Genomic DNA, 8,580 nt, shown 5'->3' with positions numbered 1-8,580 from the left:
ATGGAGGAGCATACCATTGAAAAACATGGGAGGGGGTTCTGGCTGTTTGAAAAGCATGTTCATTGTTATCCTGGGCCTAGAGTAAGTCATGTAAAATCCTCTGAATATGAAAAATAGGCTCTTATCCAATCAGAAATGCATATTTTGGCCAATGGGTAAAATAGATATGTCTCTGGCATAATCCGTTCAAAGGTTATTGGAGGTTTTAGCCTTGTAGGATGGCCAAGATTAGGGTGGCTTAATCACTGGAGACCAGAGAAAAAAAGTGTTAAAAAATCAGGAGAATAGAATTGTCAGCTGGGCTGAATGCTGAGTGAGAATTAAGGCTAACTTGACAGTCTCACCGTTGAACTTGCCATCTTTCTTCTCCAATACGGAGAAGAAAACACTAGAGGCAAGATAGATATTGATTTTGAAACATGACATGTAGTATTTTCATATTTTAGTATACGCTTTTCATATTAATGCGAAATTCCTGTTAGTTCGGTAACTCTGTGAAACGTCAACGGAGCACTGAGTGTACCGCAGGCTTTTTATTTTCAAAGCCTTTTACATTTAATTCAGCTCGTGTCATGTTAATTTAGCTTCATGCGACCCGCAGAAACAGCTTCGCAGACATCCACCACAACATGTAAAATCCTCAGAAGTTGAGCAAGCAGCGCTGCTCTTTATAAAGAGCTCGGTGCTTATTTTCAAATCAAATCAAATATTATTGGTCACATACACATATTTAGCAGATGTTAGTGCGGGTGTAGCGAAATGCTTGTGTTCCTGGCTCCAAAAGTAGTTGCAGTAGTATTTAACAATTTACAACAATACACACAAATCTAAAAGTAAAATAATGGAATTAAGAGATATATAATTATTTGATTGAGCAATGTCGGCGTGGCATTGACCAAAATACAGTTGAATAGAAAACAATATATACATATGAGATGAGTAAAGCAGTATGTAAACATTATTAAAGTGACTGGTGTTCAATTATTAAAGTGGCCAGTGATTCCAAGATTATTGGATGTACAGTATTAGGTTACGAAATAAGACTTTTTAGATATAATGTTAATGATATGTTAGAGAAAGACCCCACTGAATAATTCAGAACATGAAGAATCATATTTGTCTTGAGGAAGTGAAATGTCATCAGCAAAGCACATGTTCACCCACTTTGAGCAGAGTAGGTGAACACACTATACTCTGTGGATACAAAGGCAAGTGTCATAGTAAAGGACCGAACATATCACCACAACCAGGTGGGAAGAGATGGAAAAATATATTTTACAATGTTGAAACTGGAGAAATTAAATAGCCACCATCTTCTACAAAAACATGAAAAACTAAATTGAAGATCTCACTCGATCTGTAGACAGCTGTGTTTACTGTATTATAGTAATCAACATTACAAGTTCAGCAACCTCATTCTCTCCACATGACTGTTTTCTATGCCTTGTCTCCCTGTAGGTGCTAAAATATAAACTGATCTGGGTTGTTTTATAAAACCTTGCTAGAAGGCTTGCTGACTAGCTGTCTGTCTGGTTGGCTGGCTGGCTGGATGATTGGCTGGTTGGTTAGTTAGCTGTCTGTGTGGCTAGCTGGCTGGCTGTCTAACTCATTGGCTGGCTGGCTGTCATTTCTTGTTTTACTAGCTGGCACCATGGATGGCTGGCTGTGTGGCTGACTGACTGGCTGGCTGGCTGTGTGGCTGGCTGGCTGGCTGGCTGTGCAGGTTTTGATGGATGCTGGAGAGTTCACAGGTTCAGTGTGTGAGGTCTTATCTACCGCAACCAGCTGGACGTGGGACCAATGACTCAATTCAATACACATCACATTACAGCTACAAGAGAATGGCTGCTCCCTCTCTCTGGTTGCGTCCCAAATGGCACGCTATCCCCTATCTAGCGCACTACTACCTTTTGGGCTCTGGTCAAAAGTAGTCCACTATATAGGGAATAGGATGCCATTTGGGACGTACTCTCTACTCTGCTGTCATTATAGGAGATCCCTCACCCTGTTAACCCTTCAGCTTTACTAACTCTCTGTTTCTCTCATTTTCTGTTTCTTTCTTTCTTTCTTTCTCTCTCTCTCTCTCTGTCAAGGGTTCTTCTCCTCTCCTCCCTTCTTCTCACCTTCTCTCCATCTCTCAGGGGCTTACAACTACACAAGACCCAGACCCCCTCCTCTCTTCTCCTCTCTTCTTCCCTTGATCTCAATCTCACTAACTCTCCTACCCTCTCCTGCTAGAAAGCCCCCACCCCCCAGTCTCCTCCCCTCCACCTCACCCACTTAACATTGGTTACATGTTGATGAATTAATAAATGAACACAAGAGATGCCAGTTGACTGGAATCCATCTATGTTGTTTGTTGATGAGATTCAATCTCCAAATATGAGAGTAAATAATGGTTAATAATAATAATGATGATGATGAAGAGTTGTATAATTTATCTGAACATTAGGACCATTAATATTGTACTATTAAAAACCTCCGGAGGCTAAAACACAGAGAAGGGTATTAATGTACACCTACCCACCCACCCACAGCAGTGATTGATAATGATTACAGTGAGGGGATCCAATCTTGATGCATGTTCTCAACGGACAGGTGCTGTCCTGTGCTGTACACTAAACACAAACATTAAATCTATAATAGATTTCTTGTATAAATGAGCTCAAGGGCTTTCCCATTAGGCATTTGTGTACATTAGAAGGATAACGGTTGTGTGGTAATGTAATTTGCTTAATGTTTTGACACGCATATTATTCTGAAAAAGTATGCTTACGTTAACTTTATTGTTGAGCATCTGATAATCTTATCTGTTCTGCATATAAAGGCTTGACTTTCAGTAACTCTGGAATAACCTCATCTGCAAAGACAAAAGTTAGTCCATTAAAGTCCATAAAATGATCAAATGCTGTACAGACATACTTTAAGCCACTTTCAACCGATTTGCACCCATTAAAGTTATTCTAACCCAACCCGTGGTTCCTGCGCCAGCTTAGTCCCTGTTTGACCTGTAGTCTCCCCAGCCTGAGTTGATCGAATCTCTGATGCGAGGTCAGGGTTGACCCACTCCTGAGTGGTTATCTCCTAAAATGTTGTACGAGAGAGGAGTGTGTGTGTGTATGTGTGTGTTCAGTCCAGCACTCCATACCAGAGACTCTTCTGGTCTGGGTCTGAGTCTGGTTAGGGTCCTGGGTCGGCCATCTGAATGCCTCCCTGACTAAAAGCTTCCATTAGCTATATGTGAGCCATGACATGAGCCAGGAGAGCCGCAGAGTTAAAGACGGGACTAATGCAATTCCATGCTCGGCAGAGGCAGAGAGAGCGAGAGAGAATAGTTCTGTAGCAGCCAATTTCCGTTCCATAAATTGAGAGGTAAGAATAAAATAAAGTGGAAATTAGCCGTAAAACTACTTCCCCCATAATGCCGTTCCCCATGGGAGCCGGGGTACTAATGGCCATTTCAAACCCAGGCTGTGAAGTGTCTGCCCTGAACACATAAAAAGGTACATACAATTCCTGTGGCTGGGCTGAAGTGTAAAATTGGAGGACTTATCTTGATCATTGTTCCACTGATCTGCTTCACAGGGGGATCAGGGGGAAGGCAATCCCCAAGCAGGTTTAGCAGGGTAATATCTTAATGTGCATGGGGGGAAAAAAACATATAGCTGCCTATAACCTACATAAGAAAATACAACAGTTTACTATAGAATACTATAGTACTTACTATAGAATTCTGTAATTAACTGTAGTATATTGTAGAATCCTATACTCCACACAATAGTATCCCTCGATCATGTAGAGCTTACTATAATATTTTGTAGTATAATATTGTCACAACGTGGCCCTTTTGGGTGTATATCGTGGCTCTCCCCTTATCTCACTCTCTCTCCCACCACAGGTTTTACAACGGTCATAAATTCTGGGTATAAACTCTCTTCCCTGCCATGGAGTATTGAGGGAGAGAGCCTATGGAGAACAAAGTAATTATTCTTGCTCAAAACTCCTAATCTCCAAAATTGGAGAATGAAACAATATTTATATTTTTGAGAATGTGGGAATTGTCCGTGGGTATTTAAAGAACAAACCTGCCGGATTTGTTTCATTTGGTGATCTCATGAGGGACAGGAAACACACATTACTGTGTCTTTGTTTGTGCACACTTCTCATCTATGGGGTTCGCATCTGATGTTTGTGTAAAATATATGATTGAAAATGAAACTATTTGTGAGAAGATGTAATGTGATGTTAGCCTTCTAAACGAGATACTTGTTTAGATATAATGTTTTAACTAGTCAGTGGTCATACCCCCATGAGCCCAGACATCCCAGCAGGCGTCATGGAACCGCCCCTTCTTCCACAGAGTATAAAACCACCTGTGACAAAAAATTTATCAGATCAGAAAACATGAAGCGGTAGCTACATGTTGAAATGGTTGGCAACTCTACAAGAGTACTAACAGTAAGACATTTCTGTTTTATTAAATGCTGTGTTTCTGTAAAAGGATGGTTTCCACTCTAGCTTCCTGCAGTTAGACTGGGCGTATGGTCAAGTAAATGGGTTTTGCTAGAGATAGCTTGAATTGACAATGACTGTGTGATTAAAAACCTTAAGCCGGTATTCCGTAGACAAGATGTGGTGTGTGTGATCCAAGAAAGAGATAGCCTGCAAGACTTTAGAACAATCGCTTATTGTCTCATCTTCATCCTGGTGTCGTGTCTTTGGTATCGTTAAATTGAARATTTATAGTTTTTATCATAGATTCCTATAATTAGGGATTACGCGACCACTTGAGTAATAGCGTAACTAATTAACTATGAATTCGAGGGCACCAGGGAAAGTTATTAGATTACAAGGTTATAATTTCCCAATATAACCTTTCAGATATTTCCATATCTGATCAATAGTCCTCTAATTAAAGATTTATTTACTCTACCTTACGTCAGTCTCATTCCAAACGTCGTAAATCGCTGATGTGCACGAACCCAGTCTTCACTATGAGTCATCCATACATCAATTGTCTTAAATCATTTATTTATTTACTAACTATTATTCACAGAAATGCATAAACAAACAAACTTAAAATAGTTACATGAAATGGTGGGAGGAAATATGCCCTAGTGGGCTAAACCGGCATGGCGGCTGTTAGACAAAGGGAAAGTTGCGTTCGACTAAGAATTCACTACAGAGTCCATAATTATAACAATTGACATGCTAATCCTTACAAATGAACGCTCACTCATTCGGGAACAATTGCAATCAATATATATATAGTTACGTCCAGTGTGTGTGTCCTTGGTCGTTGGAGAGAAGTTCGTTTTGGTTGTGGATTGTTCAGAGTGTCATTCGTAATAGAATGGATGTTTCGGTGGTTGTCTTTCTTCGCTTTCAATGATACCGAATTCCTAGCTGCAGACTAGAAGTCAATATCAAAGACTTGTTATGATTCGTATAAAAGTTTTAACCACGTGGTATAGAAAGTAATTCTACTCAACCTTCGTTCTCCTCCTTGGAGGATAACATGGTCTTAATGGTAATTTCTAAAGAGTTGGCTTTTATTCAGATAGCAGAGAGGGGTGGTCCCATGGTCTCTGCCCAACTGGCTCAGGGGCGGTCCTTGGGTTTAGTTCAAATACAACCAAATAGTTCAAATAGTTCAAATACAAATACAATTGTATTTTCTTTCAATTAAACAGTTCAAAATCATATTACACAATTATACAAACAGTATCATACTCACTCATTCATTTTATACAACAAACAGATGTTAACCTCATATCTGAGGTTATTATATAAACAGCGGTATGGCAATGTGGTCCCACAGTCTCAAGTGAGTTTCTCACATGGTGACCAATGGACATGTTAATAGCTGGACTGTCCACCGGCCTTTAATACTTTTTTCCGGAACATGAAATCTGTTCGTACCTCAAGTTCTGTGAGTTGGAAGAGAATTCCTTTGTCCTGAAAGTTTACYCTCTCTCTTAATACTGTTTAGCCATGAGGAGATCCTCAGGAATTTACGACATCTCTCTGTGATCCCAGCATGGGTTGAAGGAGTGGAGGCAGGGAGAGGGGGATGGGGTTTGCTATACCCACGCAGGCAACGTCATGACACTGGCATCTGGGAAAACTAAGCCGTGGTCAGGTTAAAACGGCACCAGATTTAGATGACCACAGGATGAACCCAGGATGGCTTGTGGTGCCCCCCAATCTGCATGGGAGAGGTGCTCGGCCCAACAGTCAAGAGTGTTGGGTTGACTAGTCTCATTTTTGCAATAATTAATCAATGTTAAATAAAGATGATTGTTTGAAGAAATGACAAAGTCTCTTTCAGTATTTCCACGTCAGGATTTCTCCTCAGTTTGGATGCAATCAGGCTACCGAAGCGTATATAGTGGGCGACGTCATCAGCACTCCTCCCACAAGTCTCCAGAAAACGTGTGTTTTGGGACCGAGAGGCACCTTTTCATTACAACGTTGGAGGAAATACGTTCCTAAAAAAATGGGCTGAATGATAGCACAGCTACGTATTTCCATTATAAAATGTTATGGGATGCATTTTCGCCAATGTTTTTTATGGTACGCCACTCTGGTAGGCCTACATGATGATCAAATAGCCACAGTAGCCTACTAGACCACTGTATGAAACGGTAATTTAAAGCTGGTACAGCCTCAGTGTTCCCAGTAAATGTGGAAGATGCACAGAATTTTCACAGCATTAAAGTTTGCACTCAGCAGACCTGAAATTTGTTCAGTGGCGAAACATTTTGAAGGGAGCATTGGTCATGTCCTTAAATATTCTACAGCAAAGTCTGCAAAAACACTACAGTGAATACCATAGTATACAACAGTCATGACGGCAAAAGTACTACAATGAATACTACATTGAGTACTGCCAAAACACTACAGTGAATACTACAGTCAGGACTGCCAAAACACTACAGTGAATACTACAGTCAGGGTTGCCAAAACAATACAGTGAATACTACAGTCACGACTGCCAAAACACTACAGTGAATAACTGTTTAAGTCCTGGTGTATATATAGGAGAGTTAGACTAAGCTAGATTGTCTAACTGAAGTCCTGGTGTACATATAGAGAGAGTTAGCTAAAGGCTTAGATGTCTATTACGTCGGTGCTCTTATGGGTGCTGCGCCGCATTCGTTGTTCAGCCCATGTCTGGCTGTCGACCCCGTCTGTCCCCTGGTTCTCAAGTGTTCCTCTTTGGTTGAATTTTCATAAAGGGTTTATCGAATTGGCCTACATCTCTTTCTCTCTCGTCTCTTCTCACACACATTCTCGTCTTTACTGTGGTCTCTCTCGCTCATCTTCTCACTTTCCTTTTTCTTTCCTTTTTTTTCTTTCGTTTCTCGCAATCCTAATTAGTTCCTTGTCCGTTCTCTCTTTCTCTCTATTTCTCTCTCTGTCTCTCTCTCTAACACTCTGCTCTCTTTTCTCTCTCCTCCTCTCTCAACTTTTCTCTCTCTTTTCTCGTTCCTCTCTCAGACAGATCAGCCCTCGGGAGGGTGTCGACTCATACGCGTGTTCAGAGGAGCTGGTGATGTGGTGGTCAGCATGCATACTGGTGGTCATCATAGTCCTTGTCAGGTTCACATGGGCTTGAGTACAGACTGAATCAGGAATTATATGTATTGTTTTAATTGTGCATATGCAGACAAGAATTGAGTTGACAGTTATGCAGGATCCTGTTGACCATTCTTGTAAGGACGCGAAACAACACACTCTAGAGAATGCGTTAGATTTTTGGTACTTTGCAGAGCAATTATTATTTTGGTATAGGGATGTACAATGGAGGAACTGGTTATGCGTAGTTTGGTATAACATGGATGATTTGTTTGTGGTGAGTTATTTATCTCCTGAATAAACAGGGGCAGTATAGGAAGCTGAAGAGCTGAGTACGAGAGGTAAGTTTGTACAGCGTTAGCGTATGTTCAGGAACAGGGCCAGTTCCAACTTTTGCTATCTCAGTCAATACCAGTTTGAGTTTAGTTTTTTCACCTCATATTGCTGTGTGTCCACCCTGTCTGTTTCAGTTGGGCACGACAACATGCAAAACACACGCACACGAGTGTTTACCACGTGTGGCACATGCAACAAGTGAAGTGTCTGAGAGGGTGGACTGGAGTCAGGACGCTGCGTGTTCTCATCTGTGATTTGTTTGGGTGCCGGAATTAAGGAACAGATGTTTCACTGAGGACAATAGATAATCAGCGCAACAATGTTGTGTTCTCTCTTCTTTTGGATGCGGTTTGCAAAATCACTTTCTTTGTATCTGGGAGGTTATTATATTTTCTCCCTTCTGCCTTCTGAGAGCATGCTTCAATGAGAGGCTTTTCCTTTCGGACAGTCCATACCAAGTAGTGGTCGGTGACTATTTAGGGATGAGGGATGGACAGTTTGTAAAATGTTTGACTCTTTCTATTAAGTGCTATATCGGATGCTTGTCATTCATGTTTATCATGGCAGGGTACTGTTTTACAGTTGACCTTCCATTTTGTTGTTTTCACAACTGCTGCTGACTTGCTGATTTATTTTTCACTTCAAATTATTATCACTCAACAA

The sequence above is a fragment of the Salvelinus sp. IW2-2015 genome, unplaced genomic scaffold, assembly GCF_002910315.2.
Source record: "Salvelinus sp. IW2-2015 unplaced genomic scaffold, ASM291031v2 Un_scaffold1371, whole genome shotgun sequence".
Classification (NCBI taxonomy): domain Eukaryota; kingdom Metazoa; phylum Chordata; class Actinopteri; order Salmoniformes; family Salmonidae; genus Salvelinus; species Salvelinus sp. IW2-2015.
The sequence above is the reverse complement of the archived record's forward strand: the minus strand, read 5'-3'. Positions refer to the sequence as shown.